Below are 6,790 nucleotides of genomic sequence, written 5' to 3'. Positions count from 1 at the left end.
TTTCTGTGGTCAGAATATATTCATTCCATTGGCCTCATAATGTACATCAACAAATTAATATTGTATGGATGTCATTTCAAAGCCTACTGAAGATGAACAGCCATTACTGAAGCCATTAGAGCACAGATGGTTCAAACTATATGCAGATATTCATACTTGCATTTCTGCATTATAGCAGAGTTTTTTTTCTGTTGAACTGTAATGAATTGTCTCATAATCTATTCCATCTTCTTGCCATTAGCAGGCTTTGAATGTTCACAAATAGGAGCAAAGAACTCATTTTCCAGAGCTTTAATCACACAAAGAGGGAATGCCTAATTCTCTAAATGAAATGGTCTGTGATCACTGAAGCAGAGATTTAATATATCACGGCAAATTAGGTAGATTTTAATAAATTACTTATCTCTCTGAATACTTTACATATGCTTATGAAGAAACATAGCCTGTTTGCAAACAGTAGAAATCCACAGTCTATAAAATCCTTTGAAGAAAATGACAAATAAAAAAGTAAATTAAAAAATGAAATGTATTATATCCTCGTTCTCAAGAGACAATCCTTTTGCAGCATTGATTCACAGCTCCATTAAAAATATCAATTAAATCCTTCACTGAGATTGGTTAAAAGCTGTAAAATTAACTTTCCACACTAGACAGTAGTTATTCAGATACAACAATTTATTGTATGTGTTTGATGTAAGTTCTAAACGTGACAAAACCCAAATGAAAACAGTTGCCCATCCCTAAAGCCCAAAGTAGGTGAAGCAAAATCTGATACTCTATGGCTTCTTTTTGTGCTTTGACAGATGCTGGCTGCAAGTAAATCAAGTACTGTACAGAAAATGATTGTGCCTGCCCTCCCCCTACTTCAAATTATGGTAACCATAAACAGCTGATTATAATGTTAGTAGAAGGGTAAAAGTTATTTAAAAAAAGGTTGCAGTAATTTAATAAGTCCTGCAACTAGCCTAATTTTTTATATTTAATTGATAGGAACTGCATGCATCAAAGAAAACACATACTGAGATTTAATGTGCATAAAATGGATATTAGCATTTTAAAGAGGCAGATTAACACATTAATCCAAGTAATTTTCATATATTGCTTTTAATAAAATCTTCACAGTATAAAATTCTTAATGAGGCTAATCACAGGCATTCCATTTAGTGGGGTGATTAGGGATAACATAAAAGTATTTTTAATCAGTTTTCTAAGGCTTATGGTTTTTTTATTAAAAATTAAAATTTTGACTTGCATTTTTATTACTGTTTTATGTAGGAAAAAATCTTAAAAATGCAAATAAAGCACATCGTTCAATCATGTAGGTATTAATTATTTACAAGACGTTGTCCATTGTGGAGATATTCTTAGCCTTAGGGGGGGAATATAAAAACAAACAGACTGAAAAGTATACAAAACTTTACAACTACAAATCAAGCGTCCTTTTCATATAAATTATACATTAAATATACTGTAGGAATTACAAAGATCTCATCTTTGATGCACTATCAAGCATGTATTTACACTGGGAGAAGGATCTTCTGTAGGCAAACTTCCTTTCATGCCTCGTAGTCATCTTTGCATTCCCCTCTCAACTGAGGGCAGCGCATGGAGGGCTTCCACTGCTCCTTTGAGCTTTCCAATTACTGCACTATCATCTTGTGAATCAAAAACTAGAGAGGAGACATTACAAAACAGCATTAGCAATTTCATTTAAGGTTTCACTTTTGTTCTCATAATCTTCCTTAGTATTTGGACAGATTAAAAGGCTCCTAGTGTACGTTAAAAAAAAAAAAAGGGGGAGGGAGAGGTAAATAAATAATAAAGAAAAAAAGAAATCTTACTTTTCAGGTACTCAGCCTACTGGAAACTGAGCACTCTAAGAACTAGAATGTACATCAATGAAAGTATCAGTGCTGGAATTAACTCTGAAATTAAGAAAATTATTCATATAATAATTGCCTATATAAATTAATAATTTTTCACAATGTGTAAATAAAGGGGTTCCAAGTTACATTAAAAACATTTATGCATAGGCAGAAATAATTTTAAGTAAAAAAATATACCAATTAATGTATTTCCTATACTGTGTGTATGATGGATCCAAGTCAGCCTGGACAATTATTAGTACGTAAATAGCAAGTTGTTCTTTCCAGTTTGTGCAATGCAAAATTATTTAAATTCCAAGCTTCTGTTTATTGTAAAATAGTGAAGCATGAGCAAAGAAGATAATTTCCCTAGACTAAACTAAGTACCTTCATCTTTGTGTATGTGGGTTTTAAAGTAGTATTTAAAATTTCTATGTTACAGAAATTAGCTGACATGATTTAAAATTGCACTCCTTTACAATATCTAAGCAAGCCCAGAGGGCCAGAATCTCTGCTGCTGTGATTAAAACATGCTGCTAAGTCAAAAATGAGACTCTTTCCCAGTCCTGCACAAAAAGCAATGAGGCTGCTGAACATGACTATAGAAGGAATTTGAATAAAAACAAATAATCTTGACAGCATATCTTTTCAAAGCAAATTACACAGCTGACAAATAGCAAGGTTATGTATTTACGTTTTTAATCAGGATAAGTACTCTGGGACATGCAATGATGCTTCATGTTGCAACTTCTAGGCTGCTGGGACACACAGAAGTGGTTTAGAGAAGGGAAAATACGGGATAAACCTTCCATCACTTACCCTGCTGAAAGACCTACTATAGGACAGACTGGATGCTATTCTTAGAGAGCCAAAGCATTTTGTATATTCTGAACAAGTCATTCAGTGAGATGTCAACTTCAGAGCAGACTTCAGAGGACAGTATTGTTTTTACTGTAAGAACAGCAGGATAGCTATAATTAATGATATCGAAACATTATTTTATCAGTTTTCATATTGTCATATTATCTCTGAGGCTTGTTGTTAGATGTCTTGACATCCTGTTGCTTAGTCATGCACTTAGTTGCTTCAAATTTCATAGAGGCCACTTCCATACAACCAGCAGTGAAAGGAACAAGACATGAAAAAGACCCATGGTTGCAGTCCTCAAATAGAGTGAATGAAGTTCATGGTATCTGAGAATGATTACATCTCCATGTGGTCGTGTCCTATGAATTTTTCTGTGTCTAAGTTTATTTTTTTCCCTCAAACCAATATCCATCTCAGAGAACATGTACATATTACTCATGAATTCTATTTATCATGCCATTACATTTAATTGAAGTAGATGTCTAGATCTTGAGAACACATCCTTTTCCAATAAATTTGTCCAAGAAAATACAGTAACATGCTCTTCTGCAATGATCTGATATATATTATTGCAAAATTCATTTCAATTGTCTGAAAGTCCTAAATTTTCAGAAAATATGCAGTATTATATGTTAAGGATGCAACAGAAAAACGTAACTGCATAGCATCTGCAGAGAAGGGCAGAAGTGTAGAAAAGAAAAAGAATAAAAGTATTTTTAGCTACTACTATCACTTTAATAGATACAAAGCACATAAAGTAAAAATTAGTTCAAATGTCTTATGATTAGGGGAAGAAATGCTCCTCAATACTGAAGTAGCTGTCATTACATAATAATGATTAGCTTTTGACAGAACAATAACTAGTAACAAAAAACAGTCCTTCCTGTCATAATAATTCTGTCAGATGATGATTAGAATTTTGAAGTTTTGTGAAAGGTGACTTTCAAGGGTAAATAATTATATCACTAATAAGTTTTGTCAAATAGGAATTACGACAATGGCCATTATGGCCTTAAAATACAGAACAAAAACAGTCTTCCAGTGAGAGACTACAAAATACCTTTTTGGAGGAGATGTGCTTTTGTACAACTACTTGGATAAAAATTATCAGTGCAGAAAAGCTTAAGTCTTCAGCCACATTAAGAAATGCATCAAATCTGTGTATTACTTTCCTAGGGTACGGAGATTTGATTCTTTGCATTTTCTTTATCGTGTTCCTGGAACTTTGAGTATTTATACTCTTCTGTGAGTATTTTAGCTACTGCATGGACACAAATTGTACATGATAATGGAAATGGTAAGAAAGCCTATTTCTTTCCCTCAATACTCAGCTGCCCACAGCTCAAGGTATGGTAATTACCCCCAAGAGTAGAAGTAGCGAAGTAACACTGGCCTGGCATTCCAGCAGGGCTAACTGGAATTCCTGCTCTGCAAAGGGTACCTTGTGTGCTCTGTGTCCAGGCTTGAGGCTGGTTCAGGCACTCACAGAGGGACTGCTTTATCACAGAGATACTCTCAGCTTCTTCTCTGAGCTTCACCACAACAGGAAAGAGGATTGAAATGAAGAGGGAGGAGAAAAATGCACCATTGATAACCATGACCCTGCTACCACAGGCAACAGGAAACTCTAAGCAAGGAGAATACTTTCCTTCACTGTCTGTGAGAGGACTGAGTAACCTTCTTGAGTCTTCTTAAGAGCACTACAAACACGCTCTCCAATGGCCTAGGGAAGGGAAGATTCCACAGCTCCTACTCACCTCACCTTGCTTTGGTGAGTCAGTGCTTTCTCAGAGGGGTGCTCACGCTAAACTGAACCCCAACCAACCCCCCAGTATTTCACACTGCCTTGGATACACTTTCTTATGGAGGACACAAAAGCTGGAGCTACTCTGGGGATTATACGGTAACTTTAAATAAGATACAAACATCAACAATACAGGATTACTGACATAAATTTTAATAAATAAATAAATAGTCCTATTACAATGAAGTATGTTGTACAAAACAGAGAATTACAGGAAGCAGACATGTCCTAAGTTTTATAAACTAATTACTATGAGCTGGAGATACTGTTTGGTTTTGGTTTTTTTAAATATATTTTAAGGAATGACAGTAATAGTTTCTGCAAACTTTTGCAAACAAATGTAGAAGCCTTTAGTTAATATTAAAGAATTTCTTCTTGACACAGTGTCAAACAACTACTTTCACAGAAATGTAGACATTCAACAAATAATTTTAAAGCTACAAAAGTTTACAAGAAAGTGGTCTCTAAAACTCACCATCAATGTCTTGTTCAAGGGTATTTCTTTACTTCTGGAATATCTTTTTCAAACAGATTCAACAAAATCAGTATCTTTACATTCAAGTTCCTGCTCATCTTCTGGGGTGTCACTGAGCACTGTAAATTTCAGGGTAAAAATGAAAGAAAAAATTCAAAAAGGATTAAAAATCAACTTAAATGGAAAAAAGTCAAAACTATATTTTGTGTTTAATTTTTCTGGTACATAAACTAGAACTCTTTATCAATTAAATTCAACATTTTTCCATGACAATAATAGTCAAAGACCCTCTCTTTTAAGTCTTCCCTTCTTCTTTAGTGTTATTTAGCTATACTAGAAGGAGAAAGTTGTAGCTATAGGTCCACAGGCTTACAGAAATATTTTGGTTTTGTTCCCGCTCCCACCACCCCATGGTACAATTCTTGTTTATATGGCTATACAAACAATGACACAAAATATATGTGTTTCCTCTGTGAACTTAAATTACACCCATTGCCTCCAAGTATGGCTTTCCTTTCAAACACATAATTTCAGTATTGTGTTGGAGCTGGCTTGAGTTAGTGGCTTGTGCTGGGGCCAAAATCACCGAGACTGACAAAATGACAGGAATTTAGAGCTAACATTCAGTATGTCTTGGCAACAATGTTCAAACTCTGAATGTTTGTGAGCTTTACAACCTAAAAATGTTACAACAGGCATAATTTTAAATGGGTAACATCAAATTATGTTACATCTAGGGACACAGGAAAGGATATCTTACACAAAATATGAATACATGAATAAAGCTATGGATAGCATTACTCTCCTATACTTCTCTCTGGGATCCCAGACTTTCTTTCTAGCTGATTTCCACATTGCTTTTCTGTAACACCAGTTAAAAGTACACACTTCCTTGCAGGAATTCCAAACCTTATAGGAAGAAATTTTAACATCCTGTTAAAAAGCATCATGTGAGAAGATAATTGCTAGGCAGTACAGGAAAGAATAGAGAACTAAATGAAACTTGTTTGTCAAAAAAAGAGTGAAAAAACAGTAAGTGCTTTAAGCTTAAAACATTCTACAATGAAAGCCTGAATGATTATTTATTTTTGTTTTTAGAATAGCACTTAAAGGCATTATCACCAGCAGGTAATTTAGAGCAACTGGACGGAAACTCTTATGTAGGCAAATTTGATCCAATTTTTTTTATTCCAGAGATCAGAGTTTTTAAGCAGCAAGTAGAAAACTTTGTGCATGAATTCAGTATATTAATGTGAAGCTCACACTGTACGCATGCTCTATTCTATAACATGGAGGCAGAGATTTTGTTACTTTGGGGAACAACGACTTCATATAGTCTGTTCCTTGGAATAACAATCATTTCCCACCAAGAAATGATGCACCTGTCAGGATCAGCCTGGAAACCTCTTGCATAAAGCTGTTCACTCTTGTTATCACAGCAGGGTGACTGTTAGAAGAACGGATTCCTCCATTCTTCACATATGTCTCTCCTGACACTTGTCAGAAGAGCACACTCTCTCCTCCAGGTCTCAACACTTCAACTACAGTCTGGCATGAGGAATCAGGGAAGTTTCACTACATGACTGAAATTCCTACACTCTTAAAATGCTGAAAGGCAACAGTGGAAGAATAAAAAAATAACTGTGACACAGCTACAAAAACCTAAATGGACAGCCAGAAATGTGTCCTGTTAACTGATTTAGAGACCTGAACATGTAAGTAAATTATTGATGGAGTTCAGATGATGAAATAATAATTCTGTATCCTGTTTTAGTGCAA

General features: G+C 34.7%; 1 long non-coding RNA gene across 2 annotated transcripts in view; it reads right to left on the bottom strand.

The window, feature by feature from the left end:
* Window positions 1-652: 652 nt before the first annotated feature.
* LOC106628348 (uncharacterized) overlaps window positions 653-6,790 on the bottom strand; it is a 48,165-nt gene continuing 42,027 nt past the window's right edge. The window contains exons 7-10 of one of the 2 annotated variants that reach the window (XR_015773747.1): window positions 5,012-5,130; window positions 4,174-4,264; window positions 2,685-2,816; window positions 653-1,670 (exon numbers count right to left, since the gene is read on the bottom strand). This is a non-coding gene — a long non-coding RNA (uncharacterized LOC106628348). The remainder of the gene's footprint in view (window positions 1,671-2,684; window positions 2,817-4,173; window positions 4,265-5,011; window positions 5,131-6,790) is intronic. The other variant, XR_001331695.2, reaches the window with a different exon arrangement.

This window comes from Pseudopodoces humilis, chromosome 14 (genome assembly GCF_049639895.1).
Source record: "Pseudopodoces humilis isolate 2021_Gansu_Grassland_sample_001 chromosome 14, ASM4963989v1, whole genome shotgun sequence".
NCBI lineage: Eukaryota > Metazoa > Chordata > Aves > Passeriformes > Paridae > Pseudopodoces > Pseudopodoces humilis.
Note: the sequence above shows the minus strand (reverse complement) of the source record. Positions and strands in the feature narration are given on the sequence as shown.